At 40.7% G+C, this 9,680-nt stretch overlaps 1 long non-coding RNA gene across 1 annotated transcript; it reads right to left on the bottom strand.

Annotated features, from left to right (window-relative positions):
- Window positions 1–4,775: 4,775 nt before the first annotated feature.
- On the bottom strand, window positions 4,776–5,323 carry LOC120448954. The gene is made up of 2 exons (XR_005616165.1): window positions 5,054–5,323; window positions 4,776–4,997 (listed from the first exon to the last, which is right to left on the bottom strand). It is a non-coding gene; the product is annotated as an uncharacterized LOC120448954 (long non-coding RNA).
- Between the last annotated feature and the right edge of the window lie 4,357 nt (window positions 5,324–9,680).

Raw genomic sequence — 9,680 nt, 5'->3', positions numbered from 1 at the left:
TTGCAACTTGCGAGCTGCAAGAAGCGGTGCAAAATTTAAAGCGCAATTTCAAAGCGTATGACAAACAATAAATCAGCTGAAACCATCGACCATTGCCGGCAAAGGAAGTGGTAATAGTTAAATAAGCACAGTCGAAAGGCCCAGGAAAAACTCAAACGAAATTATCATACTCGCATATGAAGAGCTCCTGCACGGGCAGAAAACCGAACATACTATCAATTTATTGGCCATCATAAAAGAAGATATCCTGAAGAACGTTTAAAGTATAGTTAACATTCAAGAATGTTTCAATATTGTATTTTTAACATAATTACTTAACCTACATTTTATAACATTATTATCATTTTACAGAGAAAATATTTACTTGTATATATTAGAAATATTAATAATTAATTAAAGTAATTTAAATGTGACTCTTGCCCTAAAGTAAATTTATATGCAAAGATTTCATTTTGTCAGATTTGCTAAGCCTAATCCTAAAGAAATCCCACCTTTGTTTCGAAAGGATTTTTCCTTATGGCCACAAATATTTATCTTCTATAAAGGGATAGCTTTTATCAGTCCTTTAATATAATTAATTAAATTAGTAAATATTCCATTAAAAACGCTTTTTTCCCGGTGCAAGAACTGCTTTTCCGTGCACTCCTTTCGTTTTCTTACGCTTCTTTTTGCATATGTATCTGTCGGATTAACTAATGCGATTTTCCATGGCAAGTCTTCGAGTCCTAAAAAGTGTAACGACTTTGCCAGCGGCATAGTAATGTTGAGCTTCGCAGCGGCGGCATCAACACCACAAAACCGAGAAACCAAGAAACCAAGAAACCCATGTCCATGGGGGGCCATATATCCATAAATGATCTTGTAGGTAGCCGGCAGTGATCGCTAAATATTGGATTGCCTCGAAATTTTACGCATCTATTTGGGGACCGCTTATTTATGCGGTTATTGGTGATGTTATTGTGGCTATTTTAAGCGATTTGCGGACATTAACGCGAAAGCCATTCCCCTACATTAATTGCCAAAACGATGATCAAGGCGTTCTAATGACCACAATTTTAATGGTTGATATAAAGTGAATTCCGCGCGAGTTAAGTGTCTTCGAAATCGGACATTTATATAAATTGCAATCACCAACTGGATAGCATCTCTAGGAACAATTTAAGTTGGCTTCATTAAGTTGCAAAATTTAGTTTTGAAATTATAGTACTCACTTTAATTGCATTTCTTCCACCTGGCATTAGGCTTATGTTAGAATAAAACAAGTCTAAATGAACAATTTCTTTGTTAAGCAATCAGTGTTTATTAAACAAAAGCTTAAAGGCTGATATCTAGTCCGCATTTCATACAAACCTTAGGAACAAACCGTACATTATTCTTATTGTCTGAAAAAATGTGTCAGCAATTTATTGGGCCATCAGTTTATATCAATTCAACATTTAAATGGCTCCAAAACTGTCAAGTTAGGACAAACAGAAATCTAACCCATATTTGATTTCTCTCAACATTTATCCTATTATCTTGCATCAATTTGTAAGGCATTCAGGTAATCCTTAGATTAAAGAAGTTTGAGGAAAATTGCTTTTGGTTATATGTGTGCGATTTATTCCTTTGTCATCCATTTGGTCCTCGGAGTTGCATTGAAATCACATTGAAATTTTGCAGCAGCTCTTTCAATTATTTATTCCCAATGTGTATCACTTATGCCTGGCTTCCTGTTCAGCCCGAATCCTTTCCCCCATGGGTGGAGTCACAAAAAAAAAGAAAATAAAAAAATGCCATTAATGCCACACACAGTCGAATTCGCATTCCCCATTTGCCATTCTCTCCTCACTGCGAATGAAAATCGCATAAATGTCGCAAGTAAAACCTAGGAAATGCGAAACAAAAATGTCTACTAAAGGCACAACTACTACATTGGCACAAAATTTTTAATTGCTTGACAACATCAAAACACATAAAAACAGTCGGCAGGGGGGATTGAAATGGCAAGGAAGTGGCCATGGAGGAGGGATTTTTAGGGGACATTTAGGGGAGTGGCGTCCACTCAAAATATAATTCAGTTTGCCACCGACCAGAAATTGGTCGTCAGACCAAAAGACCAAAAACACAGGCGAGACAACTTCCATGCAGCATCCTATTCAATCCCCAACCCGAAACCATTCCATCTCGATGTCTGTGATTTCATTTCGACTTTCGACAGATAACGCTCGCCCCCCAAGTCGTCGCCCTATAATAAAATTTTTAGTTTTAGCTTTGGTGTGCCAATGTTCTGGCTACAAAGCATTTGGTATTCACGAGTTTGCACAATTTTTGCATTCGATTTGAAAATTCTTTTCGAGTTCGAGTCGGTTTGTATTCCATTTTTCCCTTTTGTTGTTTTTTTTTTTTTTGGTTTTTGTTTCTGTTTGATTTTGCCTGCCTCTTGTTTATTTTTGTAAATTTTCTCTTTTTATGTTTGATGGAATCACGTACCGACGACTGCGGCTGGGACAAACAAATTTGAGTGGGATTGGGGAAGAGATGTCAACGTGACAGGAACGGAATTTGCGTCGATCGCAACAATCAATCCATTTGTGTGGTGCTTTTTTGATTAAACTCGTGGAATTAAAAGTGTTCAGTGATTGCCTTTGTCTACAAATATTTGACATAAAACAAAAATATTCAAAGTCCGACAAGAACAACAAATTAAATGTTCTATAGTAACACCACAATATGCAATGAGTGTTGTTGGAATAAAGTTTTAAAAAATGTAATACTAAGAGTTCAACAAATCATACATACATATAACATTACACTATAAATTGGTCAAGCTTATATTATCGAATTCTTATACACCTAAAACAATACATCTTATACAGCTAAGAAAAATTTCATTTGGCTCACGCTGCCACATCTGAGATTCGGCCAAGAACGTGGAATGGTTCCAGGTTCGGTCCATAGGTGCAACATGGTCGTAAAGCAAATAAAACCAAGCCAAACCAAAACCCAACTAAATCGGAACGGGACAGTGCGGCTGCTTCTGGCCAAAGTGGATATTCAGTTGTTGTGCCGGCTGCTGCCAAAGCTTCCAAGCTAACGTGTCAATTGCCAGAGGGGCGAGGGGTGGTGGCACCGGCGGTTGAGAAGGGGGGGGAAGCGGGAAGGCGATGGGGCAGGCTACCAACTGCCAACTATCAAGCCAAATTGGTGGCACGGCACAGGATAATGTTTTGAGCTGCGGTTAGTGTAAGTTTTTCTGGTTGGTAGTGCAGCTGTCCCAGCGACACCTACTAACTGCTATTTTGCCCTCTCTGCCGTCCTCTGCACTGAGGAAAATATTTAAATACACAAATTTAAGATATTTAATAAGTTGCTTGAAGTTAAGCTCAGTACCCAAGCTAACATAGGCTTACAAAAATTATACTCAGGCAAAAAACATTTCTTAATACATTCCTTTTTGAAAATATAAAACAATAATCGACCATTTATTTTGATATATACATATGTAGGTATATATATTTTCACAATTATTGTTGAACTCATAAATATGTATTAAATAAAGGAAAGTATATATTATCGTTATGCAATTTGAATTTAGGAATTTGTAGATCAAACTTAAGGGTAGTCTACTTGTGTTTCGAAACCCTAAGAGTTTTGCTCAGTGTTGCAGTTTTCGTTGCTAGTTTCTATATCGTTCTTTTTTTTTATTTGCGCTTTTGTTGCAAGTTGTCATTTTTCGTATTTGGTAATTGGTTGCTGCTTTGTCACACCGAGCCACATGCAAAATGGCATTCCTATCACATAGGAGCCGCAATCCACTCGGCACCACACTTTGTGCCGCACCACTTTGCCACCCACTGACCCCTGACCCCCGGAGCAATGGCCATAGCCATATAGCCACATAGCCACCTTTGTTGTGGTGGTGGTGCTGCCACCAACTACGTGCTCTTTTCATTTGTTTTTATTATTATTAAACAACTCTTGTTGTTCCCGTTGTCCATTTTGCCGGTAGTTGTGCCTTATTCGATGTACGTTGTACGTTGACTGTTGTTGTTTGTTGTTTTGCTGCTTGCTGTTTGCTGTTATTTGTTGCGGCAACTCTACCACGTGTCATAAAAGTTTACAAACACATGCAGCACCCACCGCTGCGATGGGGCAGGATAACCCACAGACAGCCGACGTGTGATAAGTCCGAGGTCCCAATCCCAATATGCCGCGCTTTTTACGACCACACACACGAATCACCGGGCTCTGATCTAAATTAAGTTGATTCAATCAAGATCTGCGTGTGTTTCTGTTTCTGTTTCTGTTTCTGTTTCGGTTTTGGTTGCTCTTGCTGTTGCTGTTTCCGTTCCTCTTCCTGTCCCAGTTACCATTTACCAGTTACCGGTCAATGGATTTGTTTAATGTCCGATGTCGAATCGAAAAAAGAGGCTATCCGGACAACTCAATATGGCACGTGAATCGATTGCTTGCGTGGGCGTTCAATGGCTGCAATCCTGGCGAACACTTAATGGTTTTCTGGCCTACGCTTTGATGATCCACATGTCACCGTATGGGATGTATGGGAAATAAAGCTGGGCATGGTTGCAAATCTGGGACAAAAATCCATTTTAACATCCGCCTGGTACCAGAAAATACAGCAATGTAGTTTAGATGAATGATTTATGGCCAAGCATATGAAAAGTATTGTAACCATAAAGTAACCATTTGTAGAGTTACAATTAATACATTTTTAATAAATGATTTGAAATGAGAGGATTTTTATAATATGCAAAAAAAAAAACACAAAAATGTGAAATCGACAAAATCTATGGAAAATAATACAATAAATGCAACAAAATTCAATGAATCCAAAAATCCCTTTTCACATGCCGTTCTGCAATTCCTCCATTAATTTCGTATCACTCCTGATTTATTCAACTCCCGTGAGCGCTGAAAGTACAATATGGCCGGCCACAATTGAAAAGCCATACAAATATAACAGCCTCGTCCTTTCGGTCCGCCAAATACCCAACCTACAAAGGGACTTATCTGCTGCTGTAAAAACACACATATCATACACGTAAGACACCTTATCCCCTTTCACGCCCCTTTTTCGGCCAACACGCGTTCTTAATCCGCTAAAGCCGAAAGCTCTTTGAAATATCCACACCGAATTATGTTGTCCAGTGTGTATGGTCATAAATTTTACGACCGCGATGACCGACGGAGTGAGCACCAGAATTTTCGGCGTGTTTTTGCCATACGGAAGTATCTTAGATGCGGAATCACAGGGAGTCCGGAAAATGGAAGGTACTAGGAGTACATAAAACTGACGTAATTTCGAAATTGTATTCCTGTAAAATCTGACAGTAATTTCATTTAAATGACAACGCCAGCCCACCTCCTCTCATCCAACTCGATTCAATTCAAGAGGGCGGATTCGCAGATGGACAGGAACGTTTATCCCTGTCAGGTATTAAATCTCCCCCAAGATTCTTTCTTGGCGTCCGGCAGTGATTCCGCTCAGTTGTTGGCCTGTTTGGCTCGTACTTTGTTATTAACTCATTTCCGTTATGCCATAAATATGCGAACACGACGGGCCCGGGCAATTAAAACAATTGCAAGTTTAAATTTACTGCAGCCGCAGCCGTTCAAGTGCCTCAACTGCTCAGGCTCTCGAACCCGGGCTCTGTTGACTCATAAAACCAACAACATGGACATTAAATGGGGTTCCTTCAACGGTCCAGGTGGGAGGGTCAATGTATGTCCAACGGCTGGACAGGGAGAACACTCGCCTCGGAAACTATTGCAGTTGTATCCCCTAGTCCACAATAATCAATCAACATGTTTTCGCGAAGGAAACACGCTAGGTAATCAAATAAAAGTTAATTGGAAACATTTTTCTAGACCATTGTTTTACATATTTGAAAAGAATCGTTAAGTTCTTTATTCCTTATTATATCCGTTATAGAATGTAGCAGGTGCGTTTCTTGGTCTAAATCACTAACCAACTTGATCTGGCCATGTCCGTCTGCCTGCCCGTTTGTCCGTCCGTATAAACGTAGAGATCTCAGCAACTACAAAAGCTAGAAATAATATTACATTAAGCATGCAGATTCCAGAATCATAGACGGAGTATATGATGCCACGTCTCCTCTTACAAGCCACTTAAAACTTTCTCGTTCGCACTCCCACTAGATGAGTAACGGGTAGCTGATAGGCGAGGAAGTAAATGCAATCAACCGCAAAACTTATTATACGAATGCATTCAAGTTGCTTTTAAACGCCTCCCCTAATCGGGTATCTCAATCAGATGCACTTGCCTGCTAGATCTTCAAGATTGTTGGCAACGGGAAATGTGGAAGGCTGTATCGTTCCGGACATTATCTTATCCCATTCCAGTTGGATCACTGTTCCCGGCTACTGTATCGGCCAGAGATTCGATTCCCCGGCTAATCCTGTAAACAGCAACTGTAATAAATTCCTCCACCTCAACCGATGCCCAATGTAGCCAGGCCATAAAAGAGGCGAATAACAATAAAATTGAAATGAGTGAATTGGATGCCGTCGTCCGCCGTCGACTCGTCTGGTTGCCATCTCTTTCGTGAGGCGCGTTGCCGACTCTTTCGCACATCTCAAATACTTAAAAGGCGACAAGACAAGCCTGACACTAAGAATTGAGATTCCTTGGCTTAATTATCAACGCATAATGTTTTTGGGTGATTTCATCTGCATACTTCCAGCCCAAGGGAGTGGGCCTGAGCCTCGGCGGTGCCAATCTTAACAAAAACGACGGCGACACTGTGTAAACATTGTGAGAGACTTGAAATTTATGTACAATCCCAGCCAAATGGAGAACGAACCGAACCAAAACGGATCGCATCGGCATTGGACTTGGAATTGTGCTTGGAATCAAATTCGAAGGCCAACCAACTCCAGACGGACCAGATCCGGTGCCCAGGTTCCAGGTTCGATGTTCCATGCTCCAGGTCCCCGGACCTCAAACCTCGGACCTCAAACCTCGGACCTCTTTTGCAGGTGAGAAGTGTCCATCTTAATCGAAGCAATAAATACACTTAATGAATTTCCTGCACTCGAATCGAGGAAGGCCGCGTTCCGAGCCCAGAGCCTCAGTTTCAGTCACAGTCTGCGTCTGAAATCCACATTCTATTGGTCATACAATGGTGGAGGGCTCTTGGTGTGGATGCACTAAAAAAAATTAAGAAATGTATAGTATTTATGAAGTTTAAATGCTTTTATACTATGTATATATTCTTAATCACGATTTATAAACATATAACCTTTATTTTCAATTCTACAATGCTTGTAGTTTTGACTCATAATGAATGCCTAGCCTACAAAACCCGTATACTGTTGACGGAATAGCTTTTGTTACTTTAAAGATAGATATATATATGTAGAAACCCACTATTCCTGACCCTTTTTAGATGCTTTTCTTGTACCTAAGTGTATCGATTTTCTTATTGCCCATTGCGTGGCATTTTCGCACCCATGGAGAATGAGTTTGCATCGCACACAGACGCAGTTCCAGACGCAGCCTCGAGTCGAACAATTCGCCTGGCGATCGTCGTCGTCCAAAGTGTCATTAAAGTCCTTTAATTTATAGCAGAAAATCAAGTAAGAAACATGCAACGACTCGGCCCATTTGGATCTTTGGTCTTTGGTCATGGTCTTCGGCTCTGTTCCCGTCTTAAAGTCAGGGTCTCTGGATCGAGCCCTGGTCTTATTCCCATTCCCAATGCCATTGCCGGTCCCATTCGCAATGTTAAAGCCATATCCATTGCCAGTTCCATCTTGCAACGGTTGTTTGTTACTCAGTGGAAATGGAAATGGCCAAGAATCGAATTTTGCTTTTAGCGCGGCCTGTTTTTTAAGTTTTTACGAGAGAGAGCAAAGCATTGCAAAGGCTTGTCGTTTTCACCCAAGCATATGGCTTAAAAAAATGACCAACCAACCAAACAACTAACCACTGAGGCCACAGGCAATCGGGGAATCGGAGTCAGAGGGATATATCCTAACATCAGGGCCCAGTTCTCGCCTATGGAAGGTGTCGCCTGAGTTTGACGTTTTGGTGCGGAAGTCGCCAGCGGCATTGGGACATGTTAATGGCCCTCAGGTTTATAAGTTATACATAAATTAATGCGGCCCAGGATGGACGGACCGAGAAACCATTTAGGATCTGGACGGGGCGTAACGGGTTCGCTTCAAGTCAAGACCACGCTGCCAGCTGTTGCCTCAAGTGTCCCTACTCAAAACAGTTTATAGCTTCTGGGCAACACGGCGATCGATTGGGTAAAAGTGAACGCAAACTCGAAGCTGAAGTCCAAGAAGAAGATCCCCCTTCTAACTTTCTCTCAATAGGAATACCCCAATGAACGGACCGGACCTTACCTAATCCAATCCAATCCCATCGCACCAAACACATATCGATGTTGGGGTTAGGGCTCTTAAAATCTGTTGGCTTCTTTAATAGTTTTTTGATGAAAGATCCCTAATCTTAATGAGATCCTTACAGCAGGATTATTGGGTATTCAAACGAAGCTTTAATTAGTTGAGGGAGACCGTAAAAGTATCTTTTTAACAGATGTTTAAGTTATAAAAGGTATGGGGTTGATATTCCTTGGAAGCGCTTCATTTGTTCTGGAGAAATTTACGCTCTTAGAGTTAAGTTGGATATCAAACTTTTCGATTCCTGATATTTAGCTTAGGATACCTTTTCAGTAAATATTCAAACACTCTTTGCTTGAATTAATTACTTACTTATTAATTGCCTAGGGTAGCCCCATAAGTAATCTCTTAAATTTCGGTGCTCAAGCTGCAATGGCTTCTTTCTAACTCAACTTCCCACGAGCTATGATACGAAACATACTTATTCCACAAAAGACCCGAAATTCCCCCATGTTAAAGATATCCCCAGACCCTTTTTCGTGGTTTTCAGCCCATTAGCTGCCTTATTATAAACACATTTTTTCGATCTTTTAAGCATTTGATTTGTCTCAAATATACAAATATAAACAGAGCAACTAGTCCAACGCATTTCCCACCATAAATTCACAGGGAACTACGACGGGGAACGCTTGATTTCCCCCCAGAGAAACAAATTCTTCCCCAAAAAAGAAAAATAACACACAAACAAATAGAACAAAAAAATAAACAAATTGAATGCCTGCCTCACTGAACAAATTTGTGACCTCTGCAAATGGTTTCACTTAAAAAATCGGAAGGGAAGTGAAATCGGAGAGGAATTCCCAACGATGACAGCCGACAGCTGCTCCAAAAAGGTGGGTGGAACTGGGCAGAATTGCGGGGAATTGGGGGAGGTGAGTGCTGGGAGACATTCACCAAAACATTGCTTGTTAAATTCTAATTATTGTAATTAATTACCCGAGAGTCAGGGCCGGGCAAACAATGGGCAGTCAATAATAATAATGATATTAATTGATTGAATTATGGAGCGTGCAGCGAGTTGCGCAAAATCACCGCCAGGAGGCGACACACACACACTGCCACAGCAGACAAACAGTCATGGAAAACAATTTGTGGCCAACTTTGGTCGAGGCAACTTTTCAACGCTCGCCTGGGAATATTTATGAATGCCACACAATCGGTGACGAGGGGCCAAAACAAGCAAGACTCTCCGCTTTAGACATTTATCCCAAAAAAAGAGTAAAACAGCAACGTGCGACGCCCAAAAA

This window comes from Drosophila santomea, chromosome 3L, assembly GCF_016746245.2.
Source record: "Drosophila santomea strain STO CAGO 1482 chromosome 3L, Prin_Dsan_1.1, whole genome shotgun sequence".
In the NCBI taxonomy this organism is placed as follows: domain Eukaryota; kingdom Metazoa; phylum Arthropoda; class Insecta; order Diptera; family Drosophilidae; genus Drosophila; species Drosophila santomea.
This window is presented reverse-complemented; position numbering and strand designations above follow the sequence as displayed.